We start from the raw sequence: 23,526 nt of genomic DNA on the forward strand, positions 1-23,526 counted from the left end.
CAGGGGAAAGCCTTCTCCCAATCAGGCCTGGCTTTGCAGCACCTCCCAAGTTTCGATGTGCAGTTTCAAGGTTTCACTATGGCCACTGCAGTTGCTATGGCGATAGAGCAACAAATATTTGGAGGCCAGTAACACCTCCCTCCCCACCCCCATGCCTAGTCAAGAATGTTTGGGACATGGCCCCTGCCCATCAGGCTGCTGTTTGCAGCTGAATGCAGCCTTTGTGACCAGCCTCCTGGCCTGCCACCAGACTCCAGAGAGACGACTCGCCCAGATCTTTCCAAATAGTGTTTGTGTGAGTTGTCCACAAGGAGGGGAAAGAAAGCTCTCCACAACTCTAAGAAAATCATCCAGCCTATGGCTGACCTCAAGACAAAAATAATACGAAGGCTCATTTTGCAAACTGGGGAGAGCCTGCAGGTTCAGTGAGGGAACAATGCAAGTGAGCAGTCACTGAGCATGGGTGTGTGCGGGGGAACTCTGCTCTTACAGAGTCCTCGCAAAGGCCTGGCCAGACGTCTGTGCCGTCACTCCCAGCCTGCACACGCGCAAGTTCATGCTCATGGGAGGGACACAGGTTGCTTCAGGTCATCAAGTTTGTGAGCAGAGATGCCGAGGCTGAAATGACCCATCGTTGTGATTATTACTGACCTCATGTAAAGTTTTCTTACTAGATTTCTGTTGCACAATGCCTGGCAGGTTTTTGGAGCCTCTCACCTTGTGCATTGCTGAATTGATCTTGAAAGAAAATGAATAAAGTGAGAGAGCAATTAGGCCTTCTTTGGGAGTTAACTTTATTTCTTTATGGGAACTTGATATGCTTGCCTATCACTGCAGGCCAGGCATTGGGGGATCTCTCCCGAATGTGCAGGCCCACGGCTTCCCATCTGGCTCCAGTTTTGTTTTGGGGGAAGGAGGTGGTGAAGGAAACTTGACTTAATGGCAGGTGTTACCTTCAGGGCTAGAAAGGTACCATTGTCTCCCCTGCAATAAACTGCCTGGTTTTCACCTGCTGGCAAATCGCAAACTCACTTACCATTAAAATACCGGGTCGTTACTTCATTAATTTAATAAGTCTTTATTAAATGCCTACTGAGGGTCAAGCACTGGGCTGGGTATTGGGGGTAGAGAACTGAATAATATTTGTTTAACAAGTATTTATTAAGTGTCTGCTCTGTGCTAGGTACTATGTCAGGCCCTGGGGATACCACTCATTCCCTCACCTTACGGGAATTGCTTGCAGGTAAGTCAAGTAGAAATGCTTGCCATGGGAAGGGTTATTTCTTCCCTTGTAAGTACAGGTGCCAGGGGAGCACCCAGCAAGGGCACTTACATGAGTCCCGACCCACACTGTCTACCTCAGTAGCCACCAGCCGCCTGTGGTTATTCAACATTTGAAACGTGCCTGGTTTGAATTGGGATGTGTTATGAATATGAAACACACACTGGATTTCAAAGTCTTAGTATGAAGAATAGAATGTCTCATTAGCCATGTCAGTTGAGTAGGTGTTGAATTGATAATATTTTGGATATAATGGGTAAATAAAGCATATTGTCAACATTATTTTCTTATGTTTTCCACAATGTCTGTTAAGCCACCCAGCAATCCTGTGAGGTGGATAAGATTGTTTTGTTTTGTTATTTCCATTTAACTGATAGAGAATGGGCTTCAGTGGTAAAATGACTTGCCCAAGGTCATATGACTTAGGGAGGGTTACTCATTTTCTCAAAATCACACAACTGGACCTTCCCTCAGAGAAAGCCCTTGGTTTAGAAATTGGGTCTTTGACGAGCAGTTAGTTGTTTTCCCTCAGTGTGTATTAATCTCCTCTATAGAGAACCTAAGAGTATGTGAGAAGCATGAGGTGTAATCAGGAGAGCCTTGAAGGCCACACTGACTTTATTCCCTATGTACTAGGGAGCTGTTAAAGATTTTTTTAACATAAGCATGCTATAGTCATAATGTGTGACTATAGCAGGTCACTCAAGTTCTTAGGTTAATAGAGTGTAGCTGGGAGCCCAGTCAAGACAAAAGATGGTAGGATGAATGTTAGGGTGTTAGCCCTGGGAGTGGGGAGGAAGGGATGCCTCTGAGTGACGGCCCACTGGGGACAGTTAGGTGTTGTCCTTCAGATGCTCTTGTGAAAGAGGGGAGTGGACCTAGCATGACGTCTCTGTACTTGCCCCATCTTCACCCTGCATGAGGGAGGGATTTCCCAGGCGATGTGCTGGCCTGAGGGAATCCCTGGCATATCTATTCAACAGGGCAGCTCTGCTTTCTCCTCAGGTCTCAGGTCCACCTCGGTCCATGACTCAGTGTGGGAGGCTGGTGGGTTGGCTTAATGACCTACGGAGAAAGATTAATCGTGTCCGCCCGAGCAGTGGCTCCCCACCCCAGCCAGAGTGGCCTGTGTGGTGGAATCTAGTGGAAAGGTCATCAGAGCAGGTCTGAAGGTGCCTGGCCCAGTCACTGGTTGCCAGGCAACTCTTTGAACTCTGTGCTCTGATTTCTCTCCATCTATAAAACGGGGAAACCTCTTGGGGTCTGCAGGGATAAGATTAGATCATTAATTCTTATAACAGTTCACTCATCCACTGTGGACCTGCTCTGTACTATGTGCTGGGGATAGGCCCTCCCTCAGTGGATTCAAGTATAATGAGGAACCAGGTAAATAAATAGAGAACAGAACTCAACTTTCCAATATAGTTTCACATTTACTAACTCACTGAGTCATCTCATGTGAGATAGAAACAAATTGCACCCCTTTGACAGATGCGGAAACTGAGGGCGGGCTAGGCAAAGTGATTTGACCTTCCTGGTGTTCCCACATTGCCTTGGACATAAGTCCATCAGAGTCCTTAGCACTTCTCTATTTGGGTTGGAGATTGAAATGTTTATCCCCCCAAAACTTTACACTCTCTATGGACTTCTCATTAACTTCTTGGCCACTATCATCTAGCCCAAGCTTGGCATATGATAGTAGAGGACTGGCAGGCAGAGGGAGTGGTGGGGAAATGCAGCTAAAAGTTATGGAGCATTGGCCAAATTCGGGCTTGGCTGGTCACTTTACATATGTCACTGTTTGATCTACTACAAAAACTCAGCTCTGTGGGTATTACTATCTGTTTTATAAGAAATGTGTCAGAGACTATGAGTTATGGTATTTGTGGAAGGTCACATTGAGAGTAATCTGAGAAGCTTCAAACTCAGAAATGGCCCAGGAGAAGGTGTGTGTGTGTGTGTGTGTGTGTGTGTGTGTGTGTGTAGGGGGGCGTGAAGTGGGTGTTGTGGCCAGCAGTCCAAACCCGGAGCCAGAGAGTTTTCTGTAGAGCATTTAGCTAGTTCCCTGGAAGCATCTTTAGCTTCCAGAGCTGAGCTTGCTCTCAGGCTTTTGTTATCATCTTCATTTTCCCTCTGTAGCACCCAGCTGCCCCTGCCCACTCCCGGTGAATACTTGCTGAAGAAATGCTGGAATGAGAGAACACAGGCTTGAAGAAGTCATCACAAAAGCTGAGCTCCCACCATGGACCAAGGCCCTGGGGTAAGTCATTTACTAATTTTTTTTTTTTTCACTCTGTCAACATCACGATGGGGTACCATTATCGCCTCAGTTTTACAGAGAGAAATTGAGGCTTAGAGATGTTGTCCTTGGCCTGAAGTCATAAAGTTGGTAAGTGGCTTTGAGTCCAAGCTTGTTGGGTTTCAGCCTCGATGACCAATCACTACTCTGAAGTATGAATGGACTGTGGCTCCCAAGCTCTTCTGAAAGTGGCAAGATGGCAGCAGCATTTGCTCCTCTAGAAGGAGTATCTTCCAGTCACTTACGGATCTGACTCTTGATGAAATAGCCCTCTGTCTGCTGGCTCCCCTGGGGTCAGAGAGCCTTTTCCAGTCCCCTCTGGATCCAACTATCTTTGAGATTTTGAAGGCCTTCATTTGAGGGTGTGGATTAATTAGCCCGAAATCTGAGGGCTTCTCCAAGTTACTTGCTAAAGGGATTCTTCAAGCATCTCAGCGTAATATAACCAGAGAGGTCTTAAGAAATCAGGCCAAGTAGAGGAAAGGATAATGAACAGGAAATCAGGACACGAGGGAGTCGTGAGTCAGCAATGTGGAGGTGGCTGCCAAAAGAGATAATGTGAACTTGGGATGTATCACTAGGAGCATAGTGTCAAAACGTAAGGTGACTTTGCACTTCCTCTGAAGTCAGACTAGAACTGGAATGTGGGGTTAAATTCTAGTTCCAAATTTTCAGATTGTCATAGTCAAACCAGAATTTGTCCTAAAGCTCAGAAACAGAACACAGAAGGGGGTGATGTTGTCCTCCTTGTCTAGGCTGATGGACCTGCATTGCTTTTTCCTGAGGAACAGAAGGGAGAAGAAGTGGGAGACTGGGATTTGGGTATCCCAGAGGTTTCCCTATGGATGAGGCAGTAGATTTCTTCTTTCTGACCCAAAGGAAAAAGTAAGTTTCAAGCAAGAAAGTAATAGAAAGCTAGATTTAGACTCAAATTGAATAATGTCTTCTATCATTTAAAAAGATAGCCAAAGAAGGAAATACTTTTGAAGAAAAATCAAGAAACTGGAGGAACCTCTTCTCCCTCCTCTGTGTGAGCCTAATTTCCCTGAGCCTCAGTTTCCTTGTCTGAAAGGGGCAGATGTGTGGACTCCAACAAGATGCAGACTATGGGAGCAGGGTTATGTGATGGTCACATGCAGGGCCCCAGGAAAGCACACAGCTGGGATGCAAACCTCAGCTTAGGGTGACCCTGCTGACTTATTGTAACTTCTCTTGTCTCAGTTTCCTCATCTACAAAATGGGGTTAATATGTGTAAAGCACTGAGAACTGTCCCTGTTGATAAAGTTTGCCATCATCATCACCATCTCTTTTCATGTATGAAAGTGACTATCACAGTAACTAGTACATTATCGGTGTTCAAAGAATGTGTCCCCTTTCTCTCCTTCCCCAGCCCCTCTTCCTCCAGGGTGTCTCTGGGAGACCAGCTTCTCGTAATCTCCTGACTTCTGGAGAATGTTTCCAAGTAGCACAACATGGATTTACAGAGATTCAAAGGCAGCTGCCTGCATCCCTCTATCTAAATACCCTTTTGGTGAAGAAAGAGGCTGAACAAGAGAAAGGCAAGCCCCTACTTTTAGGAGTTTCCCATTCTTTACTAAGTATTACTAAGTGTGTACTTCATTTACTAAGTGTTTTTACCTCCACTGACTCATTCTCTCACTGGTTCATGCTGTGGCAGGCAGAGAGAGCACCGATGTGGAAACTGAGGCGCAGAGTTTCATTGACTTACCCAGGGCCACTAACACCAAGTGGGTGAGCCAGGATTCGAATGCAAGGCTTTCTCACTCTACATTCAGCATTTGCCTCAGGTATTCCCAGCCACTTGCCTCTGGCTGCACACCTCCTTCCTCCCTGGGATTTTGCTCCAGGAAGCATGGGAGAGGCACTCGGCCAGGTTCCCAAGCTGAAGCCAAATCCTTGCAGCATTAGAGAGGACCAAGGAAGAGAGAGGAGCCTGGAGCCCTGAGTGTCTCCGCATGAGCCTGAGCCCTGAAAGCTGAAGACCTCACCTGGGCCAGCCCTGTTTTCAGGTGGCTCAGGAGGGCGAGATCCAGCACCAGGCACCCCTGTCAACAGCCCAGCGCCCCTACCAGCATCGGCCAACAGAAATTTCTTTGATAATCGTGTACCTGTGCTATCCAATACACTAGTCATTATAACACATGGCTGATGGGACTGAGCGATGGTGATCTCTGCTTCATAGCCCGGTCAGGGAGCTTGTGGAAGTTGCACAGTTGGCAAGTAAGGCTGTGGGGACTTGAGCCCATCTTGTCTGCCGCAAAGCCAAGCCCTTCACCAGCACACTGGCCTCTTGTCCCACTCCCCGAGGAAAGCCTGTGTACCCTTCTGAACCCAGACAGGTGATTGGGTCATGTCTGCCTGTGCTCGGGGCCTCACTTCCTGCCCCACTCCACCTGGGCCCAACTCTAGAAGCCACCTGTGTTATTCTACTGATAGCAGTGTTTGCCCTTCCAAAGCCAGAACCATAAAAGGCAGCTTTCAAAGTCACTGCCGCAGAAATGTCAACACGAAGGGGAGGCCAGCCGTGGTTTCTGAGGTGGAATGTCACCTCTGGGCTGCCTCAAAGGCTGCTGGGAGTCCAGGAGCCTGGGGTCTAGACTCGCTTCTACCACAAACATGCTGTGCTATGTTTGGCATATTTCTTACCTTCTCTGGGCCTTGTTTTTATCATCAATGTAAGGAGAGGGTTGGACTTAACTTGAAGGCCTTAAAAGGCTCTTCTATGCCTAAAATGTTCAGTGTCCTCTGCTGTGGGATCTGGGGAGCAACGCCCAGACTCCCCTATAATGACTGTGAAATGCTTTATGCAGCAATCTTCAAAACAACACCACCCCCAACCACGGACTTGGATTTTTTTCAAAACCTCCAACAATATCGCCATTGAAGCAGTAAAGCTATTCATTAATATCTCATAAAAAGCGATTTTGTGATTTTCTTAATGTATGAAAAACGTCCCCCACCCCCAGCACTGGGCCCAGAGCCCCAGAATGTAAAACCACAGGCAGACCACTAGGATTCTACAGAGCTCAGGTGTTTGGACAAATTGCCTGCACTTGAGAACACAGGGCAATTTTCTCAACTTTTAAAATGTTTTAGCCCCTCCTCCCCCCTTTTCTGGGGTTTCGCCCTTGCTTGTAACTTAAACCACAAATAACGCTTTAAGCCTCTGGCTGTGAGGAGTGGAGTAGTGGCTGCCAAGAACAGCATGGTTCACGTGGGCCCTTTTTCTGCCGCTCAGGAAAACTCTGCCGAGGACAGCAAAACCTGCATTTTTCTCTTTCTTCTCTCATCGATACAAAAGATCACTTTTTTTTATAGGCTGGGGCAGGGGCAGATTGGTATTGATTCCTGGTAGGCACATAGGAATCAGCCGTTTGAGGTGAATCAAAACCCAGCCATGGCAGCCCCAAAGCTTTCACAGATGCCAGATGAACCCCCTCACACTGGCTTCTGTTTAAGTCCTTTATCCAGAACTTGGTACATGTAGGTGTTCACTCCCTGTTTGTGGTTGAGCGAATGGCCTTGTACATTCTTTCTTACTCTCAGCTCTCAGATGAGCATTCATTTTGTAGCTGAGGGAACCGAGACTCTGACAGGCAAGCCCAACTCATTCGGGTCATTCATGGGCTGGTGTGTAAATCCGGGCTGGCACCAGATTGGACTCCTATACCCAAGCTCTTTCAGAGTCTGCGCTCAGCCACACAGGCCAAGGAAACATTGTGTTCTCAGCTCACGGATGAAGCCCAGGCTCGATAGACAAGGCCTGTAGAACTAGACTTCTCTTCTCTGAGAGCTTTCTCCCACAACTTCCAAAAGTATTTCTCTGGGGATGATGCTTCCAACAGAAATGCCAGGTCACACCTCTTTCCAGCTGCCTGCTGGACATCACTGCCTGGATTTGTGCTCAGTTCTATAGACAGTGCATGGGCCATAGTTGGTGCTTACTGTTGGCTCAGTAATTAAGTCAATGATGGCCCACAGATACTATCCAAATCGGAGCTCACCTTATCCATTATTGATTCTCCAGTGTCGAGATAGGGCTTGGAAAAACAATTGTTCAGTGAATGAGAGAATAACTGAAGGATTGCATTTTCCTTTCCTCCACCCCCACCTTACCCTCCATACAGTTTATCTTCTGAATTGTCTACTTCTGCTAAAGACACCACCATCTCTCTCCAATCTCTCAAGCCTATAGCTTGGGACTTCCCCTTGGACACCCCTTCACTTACATGACTCATCAAATTGGTGACCATATTCTTTCAGTTCTGCCTCTGGCCCATCTTCCTCGCCTGTCCCCTCCTTTCCAAATTGGAACTCAGGATCTTCTTGCCTTTATTATTTAAAGCTGTCACAGGATCAAAATCCTGAATTAAATTTGCTTAAGCAAAAAAGTGAGGTTTAAGTTAGAAGAATAGAGGGACAATCACAGAATTGAAGGTGAAACCAAGCCCCAGGAAGGGCCCAGTTGGCTGGAACAGGGGTCTTTCTCTTCCACCTCCCTTTTCTGAGTCAGGTGATGTACTGGCTTCATTCTCTCTCATCTGTTTCCTCCCTATCATAGGGGCATGGATGCCTCTAGACTTACAACTTTCGTTCCAGGTCAGTCACTTCGTAAAGGCAAGAACTTTATTCATTTCTTCTTTGTAGCTTTCCCCACAGTACCTAGTATAGAGTCTGGAACTACAGAGTGCTCAGTTGTAGAATCTCTAGAAGGGTCCTAGAGTTGGAGGAGGTGGGCATGGTCTTTTGAGGCAGATGAAATGATTAATCATGTAAGGCCAAACTACATGGGTTTGAATCTTGGACCTTTCACTTACCAGTATGCCCTAAGAAAGTTATTTCAAAGTGTCTCAATTTGCTCATCTATAAATTGGGAACAATAATTGAGCCTAGATCATTAGGTAGTTATGAAGAACTAGGGGTCCAGTACACGAATTCGTGCACCTTGAAAGGAATTGTGGGCTGTGGTGGGCACAGGGGTGGGTCTCAGCCCATCCTCTGTTCCCCTGCCCAGCCCCTCCCACCATGGCCCCCAGTCCCCTCTCTGCCCGCAGCCCAGATCCCGCCACTGCCACTCCCACACACTGATGGCGCCAGCCCCACTCACACCCACTGATGGTGCCGAATGATTGGGACTGGCGCTGGGTGCTGGCAGTGGGTGTGAGTGGTGGCTCCTACATCTGCAGCGGGTGCGAGCAGGGCTGTTGCTGGCAGTGGGTACAAGAGGTGGCTGCCGGCCCCGATCACCCCTCAGGAGCAGGGGGAGGCGGAGAAGCCATGAGGGGCGATTAGGGCTGGCAGCCACTGCTTGCACCCGCTGAAGGCACCGAGTGGTCAGGGCCAGTGCCAGGTGCTGGCAGCAGGTGCGAGCACCAGGCAGGACTGCAGCATGCAGGAGCAAAGAATTTTCAGTAACCACCAGAGGCTCGCCCTGATGACAAGCGACTGGTGCCCAACCTTGGTCAGCGCCCCCACTCACCTGCTCCACCATCCCACCATGGCTGACACCCCCTCGTGGTCAGTGCACATCATAGTGACCGGTTGTTCAGTTGTTTTGCCGTTTGGTCTATTTGCATATTAGGGTTTTGTATATATAGATGAGTTAACAAGTATAGGGTTCTTAGAAATAGAAAGGTGCCTGGCATAGAGTGAGCACTCATTGAAATTTGGCTGCCATAAAAATGATGAAGAAGTTGATGATGATGGAGTTCATTGTTAATGTTGGTGATGATGATCTGTCTTCTGGACTTAGTCTCTTTTTGAATGGTTTTACAGGCCTATGTGGAGAAGGCACAGGGTTTTGACTTAGGAGAACTGAGCTCAAGTTTTTCCTCTGCAATTTTCTAATCATAATTCTTCCTTCATTAAATAGTCTACCTGAGCAGACTGTCCCCCAGGGAGCCAAGGTGAGACATTAGCTTGGCAGCTGGGAAAGTTCTCTAGAGAACTGCTTGTCCGTCTGTGAGCCAACAACAGTCACTGGAAGTCAACAAGGGAAATGGAAAGGGAGAGACCCAGGCTCCGCAGGGCGCATGCCCTGGGACCTGCGCCAGTGTGAACACGGTTTTCCGGGTGAGGATTTCCCCTCCTGGAATGGGAATAGCAGCTGAGGGTGAGGAGAGATAGGGAACTGCCTGTGCTTTCTAAAGGGCTTCCTTCCACAGCGTCTTATTTATTTAAGCGTCATAACAACTCTTGGTTTGTGTGCATTTGCGAATGTACACACACACACACACACACACACACACACACGAACACACTTTCTCTGAGTCACAGTTGAAGAAAATAAAGCCACATAGACTAAAGGACTTGCCTAAATCCACCCATCTACTAAGAGACAGAAGGCGGGTGAGGAGGAGGCTTGGGATCAAGCACATCCCTGGGAACCCTTCAGGTTCCTCAGGTCAGGGGTGAGTTAGAAGGAGGGATCAGGGATAAAGGCGGTGCCATGGGACCAGAAGAGTGGTTTCCCATGAGGTGTCCCTGCCTCTGTTCTCTCCTTTCTCAGCCCAGCCTCCATGTCCTTGCTGCGGTCAGCCTCTTTGCCTTTAGCCTTCACTGGGTGGCACCACTACCCGTTCAGGCTGTGCCCCATTAAACATGCAGTTTCTGTTGTTTAATGAGCAGGGGATGGGGAGAAAAGGATCACCTCGTTCCATACTACCTTCTCCTGAAGTGTCCCCTTCTAATTAAGGTTCAGGTAACACATTACATGGCACTAAAAAGAGTGTGAACGCAGGACCTTGAGACAGTAGAGAAGGTGGTCAAAGCTTCCTCAACCAACCAGGAGTGCTGCCCTGACCCCCACCCACCAGGCTAATTGGCCCTGGCCATGCCTCTGAGTAGTTGAGTTGTTGGCCAGTGCCTGGCACATCAGAGGCCACCAGGACACCTTTGTGGACTAAGAAGCAGAGACACAGACCACAGGAAGTCAGTCTCTCTCCCCTCTGCTGGGACTTCCCCCTTAGGAATATAGTAGGCTCTCAGTTGGGTCAAAAGCACAGCTGTGGGGGAGAACAGGAGGAGGAGGAGGAGGGTGGATATGAGGAAGACGAGGCGGAGGAAGTGGAGGAGGGGAAAGAAAAGGGCTGGGGAGAGGAAGTGGGAAACAGGAGGCGGGGGACGGAGGCAGGGGGAGGATGCATTGGTGGGGATTTAGTGCCTCTGATCTCAATCCCTGAACCTCTTTCAGTCTCTGGAGAAGTCCAGCCTGACCACGGGACAGAGTAGGAAGGCACTTCCTCTGAGGATCTTGGAGCCCTTGCAGGCTTTCCACATCTGGGAAAGCTTGGGTGGGGGCTGGGCTGCCTGGGTCCAGTTTCCTACCCAGCCTGCTAGCTTGGGGCCAGACCCTGAGAAGACTAGATTACCCGGGTCAGGTCCAGTTGCTCTGGGTCTGGATGATGTTTCTCAAGAGCTAGTGGGATGGGGGTCCAGGTGTGCAGCCTGCCCGGGAAGCCACAGAGCTGTGACTCAGAGAAGGGGCCTCTGGGGTCTGCTACCAGGCTCCTGACCACAGCAGGACCGGCCTGCAGGGCTGGAGAGAAGGAATAAATACTTAATTTTAAAGAGTTCATAGCTGGAGGAGAGGTTTTGTGTAGACTTAACGGTGAAAGAGCCCTGAGCTATAAGAATAAGGAGAGCATTCCCGGTGGAGAACTTCCTTTGTGCCTATGGAAATGATTACCAATGGTCCTATGACTTGCATGCCCACTGTGTGCCAGGGCTTTCCCTTACTGTCCTATTTAATACCCGCTGTCACCCCCCATGAGTGAGGCCCAAGTATTCTCACCTAATGATCAAGGAGGCTCAGACAGGCATTGAATGCAGAGCCGGCACTGTTCAAACCCTCCTCACTCTCCAGCTGCAGAAAGGGAGGCTCAGGAAGATGAGCAACTTGTCACAGTACAGAGTGTGGCACCTGGTGAGAGCGGCAGGCAGAGCTGAGCCTCCCACCTGCCCCGTGCCTCTTCATCCGCCACTCCCATGCTCTCCGAGGCTCCCAGGCCTTTGCTCAGAAGGCACAGAGAGTGAGCTTCCATAACTGCTCCAGAGAGCTGCCTATTACAGGACTCCCAGCCCATCGCCCGCTGCCAGGGCCGTCTTCTCCACTCATGGCAACATCCTGCTCTTCTCCAGTGCCAGGGCACAGCTGGCCTCCCAGGAGGCTCTCAGGGCGAGAATGACAGTGCACCATGTGCTGATTGATAGAGATGACAGGAAAGGAGCAGCCAGGAGGGAGGAAGGAAGGGCTGGCGGGAGTCTGGGCGGTGGGAGGAGCTGGTGGCCAGTGTTTCCCTGTAGGGAGAGGGCAGGCGCAGGGGACCGGCTTCCTTGTAAACAGTGCGGCCAGCTCTAAAAATACCCGTCCTAGACTGGGGACACTGAGCTCCTCCGGTCTCCTCCAGAGCCTTCCCAGGGCCCTTAGCCCCTTTCCTGAAAGGTCAAGGGGTTGGGAAGAAAGTCTTGTGAAGAGTAGGATTTCCTTGGCAAGGAAAGTATAACAATATTGTGTGTGTTTGTGTGTGTGTGTGTGTGTGTGTGTGTGTGGTGTGTGCGCACGCAAAACAGAAGGAGGATACTCTGTGGGTTTTGTTTTCCTGAGCCCCTGTCCCTCATTAGTAATCAGAGGCCTGGGCCCAGCTCGGGGGCCAGTCCTGAAGCTTAATTCACAGCCTAGGGTCATGGACAGAGAAGGCCCTGGATAGGAGTCTCCAGCTATTCCCCTTTATGAGGTGAGTGACTTCTGACTCAACCTCAGTACCTCAGTTCCCACAATTATGAGAGGGAGTAATAGTAGTGTTTACTTCACTGGGGTGTGGAGAGGATTAAATGAGATGCTATATAAAGCTCTTATCACAGTGCCTGACACATGGCAAACACTCCAGAAACACTTATTATGATGATTTATATGGGAAGATATTCTATTTCCTGAATTTGAATTTAAGTCCTGGTTTAAAAGAAAATTTCATAGGTAGGTGAGAGTGGGGTGGATAAGAAGAAGCAGAAAGAGGCTGAATCATAGAAAACTCAAATCTGTTTTTTGACAGATGGGGAAACTGAGGCCCAGGGAGGAGAAAGGAGTTGCCTCAGGCTGGACATGTTTTAGCAGCTACCTGTGGGTCAGTACAAAATAGCAGTATGAAGAGACCATGAACACTCCGTCCCTCTAAGTTTGCTTCACTGAGGGTCAGGAGAATGAGGTCTTTCATTGATATAGCACTTTCAAGTTGGGAAAGCCCTTTGCAAGGGGGAACAGACCTCAGCAGATCCTGGTCAGAGGGTTGAGCTCCCTGAGGGGCCGCTTGATGGACATATGCAAGGACATAGCCAAACAGAACTCATCCTTGGGCATGGTGTCTGAGTTACGCATCCATTTACTGTGTCCTTGAATCCAAGGACCATGGGGAAGAGGCTCAGGCTGGAAAAGCTCAGCTTGGCCTGAAGAAGAGTCTTCAGACCCTCTGCTCTCTAGTCGGGTGGGCACTAGTCAAGTGAGCACTTGCAATGTGGCTAGCCTGGACTTCAGAGATTTAATTTTAAAAAATGTAAACTGTCTCAATCAGTTTCTATTGATTCCATGTTAACTGATATATTTAGATTCATTTAATATATATTATTTAATATATATTATTGCAATTAGTGTCACCTGTTCCTTTATACTTTTTTTCCTGTGGCTTCTAGAAAATTTAGAATCACACGTGGCTTGCAGTATCTTTTTGTTGGGCAGTGCTGTTCTGACCACAGCTTCTGTGCCACGATGGAGCAGGCTGTCCCACCCGTAAGCAGCCTCATATCACTGGGGATGTTACAAAAGCCTTGTTAATGGAAGTCTGTAGCTAGGTGGATACACTCTGTCAGCCCTCCAGTTCTGATTCAACCATGATTCCAGTCCATCCTCTGAGGAGCACTTGTTCCTTGGAATATGAATAAGTGTTATAGGAAAAAAAGACTGAAGATCAGTTTAATGTGGGGAATACTTGGTTTAAAAAAAGTTAAGTTCCTTTATTCCAAAACTTCCCAGGACCTTCTAGACACAAAGTCCCCTATGAGTTTTGGATGTCAAGGACACTGGACGAAGCAAGTATTCCCCGTGTTGATTGGTCACAGAGCCTTCTCTTTGCAGAGCATGACCAGGAAACGACTTATTATTAAGTGCATTCCTTGAGAAGTTCTGTTGTCAGCACTGAGTTCAAATTCTGGCTCAAATCCTAGGTGACCATGGACACATTGCTTCACCTTCACCAACTATAAAAACTGACCTCTCAGTAAAACTTTGTTACTTTTAAAATCGCAGAGAAAATGTAGTGGAGTGGCTGATGCATAGTAGGTCTTCAAGAAATGGTAGCTCTCATTACGAAAGCCCAGAGAGGGAAGCCGGCTTCACAAGCTCACAGGAGAATGAGTGATCGCTGGGCTCTGGGCCTTGGCTATTGGCTTCGCTTCTCTTTACTAAGCAACAGCACATTAGAAAAACAAACAAGCAAACAAAACAGAAACATTTCATAGGGTCAAATAGGAAGCTTCCTCAAATCTGTTGTGATTTTCTAGATCAAGTCGGTTTTAAACTGAAGACACTGTTTCCTCCTCTCCCTCCCTGCCTTGTCCCTCTGTGGGGCCTGGCAGGCTCTCCTCTTGGCCCCTGTCTGCTGGGTTCCTGTCCCCACTGTCCGTGGAGCCCCCAGCAGATGGTTCGCCCTTATCAGCAGGCTCCAGGCCAGAGGAGGAATCCTCCGGTCACATGTGGTCACATGCGGCTTTCTGGAGGGAGGGAGACCTTGTAAATAAACACAGCCCACACCGAGGAAGAGGGAGGGAGGAGGGAAGAGAATCCTTGACATTTGGTGACTGGGCCAGGATTAAAGGCCACGGGACATGGCAGAGCCCTCATTGGCCATTTCTGAGACGGATCGCCAATCCGCTCAGCTTCCCTGGATGACAGGGTGGCTGTAAATAGTCCTGCGGGCTGGGCATTCCCAGTGTGCTGTGGGCTGGATCCAGGCCTAATCCCCTGCCCAGGACTAACCTTTCACAGTTTACAGAGCACTTTACCTCCTGGCTCAGTGGAGTCTCACAGATCTCTCCCGAGAGAAGAGAGGTCTATCATCACCCCCAAATTTACAAAAGAAGAAACTGAGGCTCAGCTTGGAAGTGACTCACTCCCGACTACACAGCTGGCAGTAGTCAGTCTGGGCTGGACCTGTGTGTATCTTCTGCGGCCAGATCCAGAGGTCTGCCCCTCACCTCAGGATCCTCTACCAAGGGTCTCTGTGCCCAGTACCAAGCTCCATGCCCTGTGCGAGCCCTGCTCCTCCCCAGGGCGGCCCATATGCCAGGGAGGTGGATATGTTCACCATCTTGGTGGTGGTGATGGTCTCACAGGTCTGTGCCTATCGAACTGTGCACTTCAAATTGTATTTGAATTGTTTATTGTATGTTGACTAGGCATACTTCCATGAAGTTATTTAAAATGTAGAAGATAAGAGGCAGAAAAGGATGGAGGAGATTGGCAGGCATATCATTCAAGAGCTCCATGAGAAGTCTTAAAATGGGGACACAATATTCTACGGGCACATGGGGAAGAAGAAAGAGCTTCTTCCCCAAATTGGAGATCAGGAAAGACTTCTTGAAAGAGGTGTCTGATGGGACTCAAGGTATGGATAAGGAGGTATTTGATTAAGAAAGATTAAGGGGGAAGATACAGGTAGAATTTGTTTTGGGGAATAGAGAACAGTGTACTTCTTCCCCCTTCCCCCCATGCCTGCTGCCACACACACTTTCTTTCGATTCTTTGAGGCCTGAGGTTAAAACTAACAGCTGCAATTCTCTCTTTTCTTCAGAAACTCAGACACACACCCTACTTGGCAGGCAGCTGGTTTTGCTAATAAGGGTTCTGCCTCTCTCCCTCCCCCACTATGCAGCTCATCCCCAGGTCCCACTGAGCCTTGCCCTCTCCGATTTCCTCTCTGAACTCAACTGCCAAATGCTTGCGGGGTGAGCCACCGACAACTCTGCTCCCAGGGCCCAGGGCACCCTCATTTCATCTTCTTCCAAATCCCACAAAAATAAAAGGAGGTTTGGGGCAATTTGTGTGGGAGTGTGATAGGGTCCTAGGTTCAAATGAAAATACCTTATTTCTCTTCCATACCCTTTGGCTTAGTAATAGACATGCGACCCTTGGAGATTTTTGAATAATGAATTTATTAGAATATATTGTGACACTCATAGAAAATTCAAGAATTATTAGAATGCTGTGCACTGATTATTGGTTAATTTGCTCCAAAAGCAATTCTGATAACTGCTCTTATGGTTTGTAAAGCATTAAATTGGTTTGGATATCCCATTATTCATGCCTTTATATTGGGAACTATTCCAATAACAGAGGAAACCCACGTATGAAATTGTGGGTTAGCTCCTGCTTTTCAATTTCCTTGGCATGTTTGTTGATTTTAAACTGCCCCTTTTCACAAGTTTTCTTATTAATTAAATAAACCAGTCAGCCACATTCCCTGCATCCAATTCAGCACTCCAATGTAAGCTTAGTTCTGGAGTCAGCTTTCCAACCTCGGCTTACAGGACATTAGTCACTGGGAGCAAAATGTGCCATTTGAACAGCTGTTTTGGGCACTCAGAGTCCAGGGCCTACAGGTTTGGAGAAGGTGGGGGAGGGAACCAATTTTATTTACAAAATACCTATACCAGCTGCCCAGGCCTTTACAAAGAATATTTCTTAATTCTCTGAATAGCCCATTCATTCTTTTTTGGTTTAAGGTAGGTCTTCTCTAGGCACAGCAAGTTTAAGAACTTGTCAATGAATCATACAGTACATGTGTGGTGGAGCCAGGACATGAACCAAATAGTCTTATTCTAGAGCTCCTACACTTGAACACTGTCCTATATGGACCTCATCTATGGACCTCACCCTTCCAAACCCAAAACATAGGGACCATTATTATCAGACCTGTTTTCCAGGTGAGAAGCCAGAAGATTAAAAAAAAAAAAGTAATTTACCCAACTTAAACTAAGCATAGACTCCGGATTTGAACTCCGTGATCCTTGGTTAATCATTTCACCCATCTATGGGTCACCCATCCATTCATTAATTCAAGAAAGAGTGGCAAGTGCTTTTTCTGTCCTGGGGACTGTCTTCTCCCTAGAGACGAAAATATGTATAAAGTATGGCCTCTGCTCTCCAAGAACTCATAATCCAGTGAGCAAGAAAAACATCTTAAACAGTGGGAAACATGATTGCAGTATGAGAGATGCTGTAAGAGGTGTAGAAAAACAGCTAGAGGGATATAAAGCAAAAGCATCAAATTGCTTGGAGAAACAAAAGTAAGGAAGGCTCTGGAGAGGAGGGGACATTGCATTCATAACCCTATGGTCCCCAGGTGGAGAAAGGGAAGGGGGCACCCCAGGCACAGAGAGCATCAAAGGCAAAAACTATAATAATAAAAGTGTAATATGCTAATTAGACCAGACGCCCTTCTGGGATGACCTTCCTGACTAAGCCAGGGCTGCGAAGGAAGCCTAGGTCCTGGGTGCCTGTGCCGGCAGCCCGGGGAAGGAAGACCTACTCTTGCATGAATTTCGTGCACCGGGCCTCTAGTGGTATAATAACAGTCACAGTGATATTGAGTGCCTGCCTCCTGCTTTAGGTACCATCTCTTACAAGGCTGGGAAGTGGGTACTAATATTCAGTCCACTTTACTGAAGAGGAAACATAGGCACATGGAGGTCTTGCCTGTGGGCCTGTGATCACATAGTAACTTGCTCGAGATCCCACAGCTAATAAGGAACGGAGCTGGAATTTAACCCCAGGCATCCTGGCTTCAGAGCCCACACTGTTAGCCACTGTGCTCAGAGAGTTTGGGGGTGCTTGCCAGTGGTTCTTCAAGGGGGTGGCAGGTGATGGGACTGGCCACATAGCAGGAATGAGGCTCAAAGGTTCTTGCTTTTTTCACAAGGCCTTAGATCTTAGATGTTCTTGAGATAAGGACCCTGGACCTCTTGGGAGCTATTAAATAATAACATTGTGGTGTGTGTAGGTCTGTGTGTGTTGAGGAGTGATGCCCACCTCTCTCTATAATGAGGCCAATATGGAAGAAGGTTCATGAACTGCTTGCTTTTGACTGGAGCTATACCTGCTCCTATAGGACTGTTGCGTGTCTTAGGCTCAGTGGGATTCTCTTGGCTTCAGTGTCAGTGTTTGAATCCTTGTCTTGTTCTGCGTTCCCTTGCTGGACTGGAGAGCCCATGAGGACAAAGCTTGTCCACCTTCTCCGTCCCCAGTACCCAGCACAGTCCCCACCCCCAGTACCCAGCACAGTGCCTGGCACATACTAGTTACTCAAATAAATATCGGTTGAATGAATTACTATTTATTGAATTGAACTCCTGAGTCTTTGGATAATAGTTTATGTATAGACCAGTGATGGCGAACCTATGACACGCGTGTCAGAGGTAACACGCGAACTCATTTTTTTGGTTGATTTTTCTTTGTTAAATGGCATTTAAATATATAAAATAAATATCGAAAATATAAGTCTTTGTTTTACTATGGTTGCAAATATCAAAAAATTTCTATATGTGACACGGCACCAGAGTTAAGTTAGGGTTTTTCAAAATGCTGACATGCCGAGCTCAAAAGGTTCGCCATCACTGGTATAGGGTGATTACATTAATTATGAGTTAAATCTAGTTTGGTCAATAAAACATTTCACACTGTGCAATCAGTGAAGTAGGAGGGTCTTTTGAAGGTAGAAACTGTAGGGATTAGTGGTAGTTTACAAAACGAAGCTGAACTTTCCGAAGAACTGGCTTTCAGGGGTTTTGCTCCAGTGGGTCTGAGGTGGTGCTTGAGCTTCCTTGGTGATGCTGAAGTGCCTGGGTCTTTCATCTGGGGGTGGCAAGGATGAGTCCCTTCATCTTCTTTCTTGTCTTTCCCTTGTTCAGCTTGTGCTTGGACACTTGGAGTGGTGGGTGCTTACCACCTCCCAAGGCAGGCTGCCCAACCCATTGAACCACAGCAGCAGCAACGTAATGATGAGGACACCAATACAGTGAGCATATACTGAGCACTCCTTTACACGTTATGGAGTCCAAAGGCTAGGCATTATGTATCCCCGTTTTACAGTGAAAAACGAAACAACACCGAAAACTCAGAGGTTTGGTGGTTTACCCAGTGTCTCAGAGGTGGTGAGGGGCAGGGGCTGGACTCAAGCCACCCGGCTAGTCTACCCACCTGCCCTCCCCCCAACCCCAATCTGGAGCTGGTCCCTGGCAGCCAGAGCAGGAGCTGGGGAGGAGGGGGCGACTCCCTGGAAGGAGGAAGGAGGAAGGAGGAGGGGGAGGAGAGGAGCCGGCCAGCCAAGTGGCAGGTTCTGCCCAGACTCCGTTCGCTCCGCCCAGCCCTTCAGGGCCTCCCCATAGAAGGTAAACCCGGGCAGGATCCCACGAGGGCTGGCTGGCGGGCTGGCTGGCGGGGCCTGGAGTCCCGCCGGTTTCAGTTTCTGAAAGGGGGAGGGGGGGGCGGGGCGCACTGAGCAAACAAGGGCGGGGAGGAGGTTCTGGAAGCCTTCCCAACAGATAGCAGATTAACTCCCTGCTGCCTGGGAGCCACCCACGTGGGAATGGGCGGGTTACAGGCGCTGGGCCTCCCTGGCAGTCCCGCAGTCTCCTCAGTGGGCGGGCACTCCTGCTCCCAGGCCATCTGAAGCCCAAGAAGGCACCCACGGGCCGGCCTGGACGCCGAGGCTCGGGGGCCTCAAGTCCAGTTCAAGTTGGGCTATCTCTAGGGGGTGTAGGCTGGGCGAAAGGCTGAGGGGGTGCCCCAGCCCCCGCCTCCAAATATGGGCCTCTCTTCCTGCTCCGGCATACCGCTCCCTCCCTTACTGGGACATTCCTGTTCCAACGTGTTAGCAGACCTCTTTAAATGTTTGTTTTCTTTCTGAGAAAGAGACTGAAGGACATTGCCAAGACCAACATGAACTCCAAACACAGGGCATTCTCTGTCTGTCGGACACTTGTCTGGACAGACAGACCTGGGACTGAATACTAGTTCTGCCACTTCCCAGCAGGTGACCTTTGTGTAAATTTCCTAATCTAGCTGAGCCTCATTATCCTCATCTATAAAATGGACATAATGTAGATTAGGTAAATGTAGATTATACATACTAAGCATTTAGTGCCTTCAGTCAATGGCAATTAACATTATCAATTATATTGTTATTTTGAGTGACTAATAATGACACAAGATTATTACTAATGCTGCTGTCGAGCATAAGTGTAAAAAATAGGCTCAATTAAAATTTTTTACTGAGGGAAATAGTTTTATGAGAGGTTAATAAGGAAGGTGAAATAACACTGGGTCAGGAAGTGTATACACATGATCTCATTTAAGATTCAAGCAGCTCCATCAGGCAGGAGTTATTATACCCATTCTGCAGATGAGGAAGTTGAGGTTCCTGGAGGTTAAGTAACTTGCCCAGGTCACACACTGAGCTAGTACCTGGTGTCCCGGTCTCCCTCCTTCATGGTGTCCCTTAAGCCCCAGTCACTTCACCCCTGCCTGCCTCAGCACAGGTACCTCCACCTGCTGGGAACTCCTTTCCTTCCCCAGTTCTCATCATCTTGGAGGAAAACAAGTCAACTCTGGAAACTGGATAAAAGTCACCTCCTCCAGGCAGCTTTCCTGATTCTCTCTCCTTCCCCTTATACAACTAAACCCTCCCTCTTTTATTCTCCTGGTACCTTGAGCAGGTGACCTGTGTGGGTGTGTCTCTCCTCCAGGGAGTGCTCTTCTGAGGCAGGCACTAGACCTGTTTTCATTTGGGAGGTCAGGGTGGTGTTCTGGTGGAGAATACAGGCTTAGAAGCCCACCTGCCCAGGCACATCCAGGCTCTGCTACTTACTGCTGTGAGGCTTGAATCAGCGACTTGACCTTTCTCTGCCTCGCTTCCCTTATCCATGAAATGGAGATAAACAACAAGATCAGCCTCGCGGGGCTGCTATAAGGACTGAGTGAATTATTGTACAAAATACTATGAATCTCTAAGTGATAGATATCCAGTGAATGAAGGCAAGGGCTAGGAAGTTCCTGAATTTTGCTAATTCACAGAAAGTGAAACATAAAAAGAATGTTACAGGGTTAAGAACATGAGGTAGATATCAGGATCTGTCTCTTTCTTCATGTGTGGATCTGATCCTGTCTCTTCCTCACTCTGAATTTATTTCTCCTTCTGCATAATGAGAAGTTTGGCTCTCACAGCCAGATGATCTTTGAAGGGTAATATCCAGTAATATTAATGGTTATTTCTTTGCCTGTAGGACTTTCACTTGTGTAATGTTCCAAGTTAGAAGTTAAACTCAGAAATTAATGTCTGGTTTGCCACTGGAAGCACAAAGCTGTACCACTGGTAGATCACTATACTAACCATGATTGTTGCCAGCTTTTACTGAGCACGGGCTAGTGCCAGGCATTGAGCCAAGTACCATCATTACCCTGTTTATTTTTCCCAAGAAACCTACAAAGAAGTTAGTACTGAGATTCGCATTCTACGGATGAGAAAACAGATGCTCGGGGGTTGTTAGTAGTTGAACAGGGAGTAGGATCTTTACTTGTCTGGCTTTATTCCCTACTGCCCGTGAGAATCCCCTTTGGAGCAGGCCTGTTCAAATACCTCTGGGGACAAGGAGCCTGTTATCTTTCAGACCAGTTCATTATGAAGCACTCTGAATAGCTCATGACTTTGGACTTGGACTCTAGGCAGATGTGATTTGGGTAGAGGGTTGAGGGAAGGGAAATTATAAATTCCCCCAAGATGTCTCTGCTGGTGTGTTCAGTGGTTAGAGTGTCAGCCCTTGCACCGAAGGGTCTTGGGTTCAACTCCCAGTCAAAGGAAGGTATCAGGTTGATGAATCCCTACCCCAGTCCTGGTGTATACAGGGGACAACCAATCAATGTGCCTCTCTCACATTGATGTTTCTCTGTCTCCCCCCGACCCCCTTCCTCTCTCTCACTTCCATTCTCTATAACAATCAATGGAAAAAATATCCTCAGGTGAAAATTAACAAAAACATGAAATACAAATAAATAAATTCCTCCGAGGGAAGTCTTCAGGAGCATTGTGCAACAGGTTGGTCAGAAGGCAGAACCTCTGTCCTCACCTACCTGGGCCTGGCCCAGTCCTGCTGGAGATAGAGCTGGGGCGTTAGAGCAGGGGGTGCTAAGATCTTCCCAGACAGTCTAGGTGGGGTTTAGCTGAATTCAAAGCATCAGAAATTTGTGTCTATAATCACCAGTCAGTTGAGACACATTCCCTGGATGGTGGTGTTTGGGGTGCAGTGGGTCAGGGAACACATTAACAAACAGTTTGGAGCAAATCAGGACGCAAATTGAAAGGGGAAATTGGCTCCAGGATGACTGGAGCTTGGCTTTGTTGGGTTTGCTCTCTTTCCAAAAATAAAAGTCTTGCTTGAATAGCTCCAGAGACTCATCATTCTCAACAGGATAAAGTTCAAACTCCTTGGGGTGGCATTCAAGGGCCTTCACTATCTAGCCCCAACTCACCCTCTTACCTTCTTCTCTAACCACATGCCCAGCCCAGCCCCAGCAGAGAACTCCACGCAGCTCCTTGCATACTCCGAGCTTGTTCTTGCCTCCATGTCTCTGCCTGTGCTGTTTCTTCTGCCCAGAGCACAACCGCAGGCACCGCGTCTCAGTGACAGCAATCCTGTTTTCAAACCTGTTGGATTTCCTCTTCCACTTCTGAGACTCTTCCGAATAGTCCCGGCAAAGAGTGAATCTTTGCTGCCTCTGGATTTGCAACTAATCACACAATAAACCAAGGAACATCATATGGAAATATTGAGAGTTAGGGCATTGAGCGGGTCCACAAAGCATTGTGGGGAAAAACACACACACACACAAAACTCCTAGGGCTGACTATCGATGTGGTTCTGAAAATGTGGCGTAACTACGAAACTAATTTAAGAATGATACAGAATGTGCTCCTTAGTTCAGACAGTTTGTTTGCTGTGCTGATGTTATGCTTGAGTCCAACTACAGGACTGTTAGGGAAACCTCTACAACTTGTTCAAGAAGTTAGCCAGGGTGCGGAAGCCTTCCCTGGGGCATTTTAACATGCCGTTCCATCACAGGTTTCAAGTTTTGGTTTTCACCCAATGTCTTAACATAATTATCAGTACTTCCCCTTTTATTATCAAGAATCCCAGTGTGGAAGATAAATTATATGTCACTCTAGCACTGAACAACCAAACAAGAGCTTGTCTAGGTGGTGACTTTTCTAAGGCTTTGCCATCTATTGGATGCCAGTCCACTTTTCCTGATCCAGCCTCTGTCCTCTCCTCTGTGACAGAAGAAATAGCTCCGCCTATACACTCTCATGGCAATGGGTACTTCTCTTCGGTTGCTTTTTTCCTTCTAGGCATTGGGCTTCCTCACTGAGGACCACACTGCATTCAGGGTTCCTCCTTGCACAAGCCCTGGTCATAGTAGGTGCTTAGCAAGAGGTGGTGGAGTGAATTATTTTGGAAAAACATGTTCCCCAAGGGGTTTTTGTTTTGCTTTATTTTATTTGCAGTCATCAAAAAATAAATAAATAAAGGCTTCATAACTTTATTTAACTTAAGTCTTTATACCTGAACACTGAAATGTAGATATGATATGTAAGTCTTAGAAAGGGAAATGAAGTAATGTTTAGAAAAATGACAAGAAGTGCCCAAACACGATTTTTGATTGTTGTGAAATGTTAAGGCTGTATCAAGCCTCTTTGACTATCCCTTAAATTTGAATAGAGACTTCCTTTGCACTAAATAGAATCAGAACTTTTCTTTCTACTCTTCTGTATTCTTCCTTAAAAATTATGTATTACTTTTTTTGAACAAGTATCTTTTTTTTCT

The 23,526-nt window shown here is 47.6% G+C and overlaps 1 long non-coding RNA gene across 1 annotated transcript in view; it reads left to right on the forward strand.

Annotated features, from left to right (window-relative positions):
• The first annotated feature begins 1,184 nt into the window (after positions 1-1,184).
• Positions 1,185-23,526, forward strand: part of LOC139003414 (uncharacterized) — a 57,912-nt gene continuing 35,570 nt past the window's right edge. The window contains exons 1-2 of the long non-coding RNA XR_011470239.1: positions 1,185-1,243; positions 3,422-3,542. This is a non-coding gene — a long non-coding RNA (uncharacterized lncRNA). The remainder of the gene's footprint in view (positions 1,244-3,421; positions 3,543-23,526) is intronic.

The sequence above is a fragment of the Myotis yumanensis genome, unplaced genomic scaffold (assembly GCF_028538775.1).
Source record: "Myotis yumanensis isolate MYYU_CA2020_CCGP unplaced genomic scaffold, mMyoYum1.0.hap1 SCAF_2, whole genome shotgun sequence".
NCBI lineage: Eukaryota > Metazoa > Chordata > Mammalia > Chiroptera > Vespertilionidae > Myotis > Myotis yumanensis.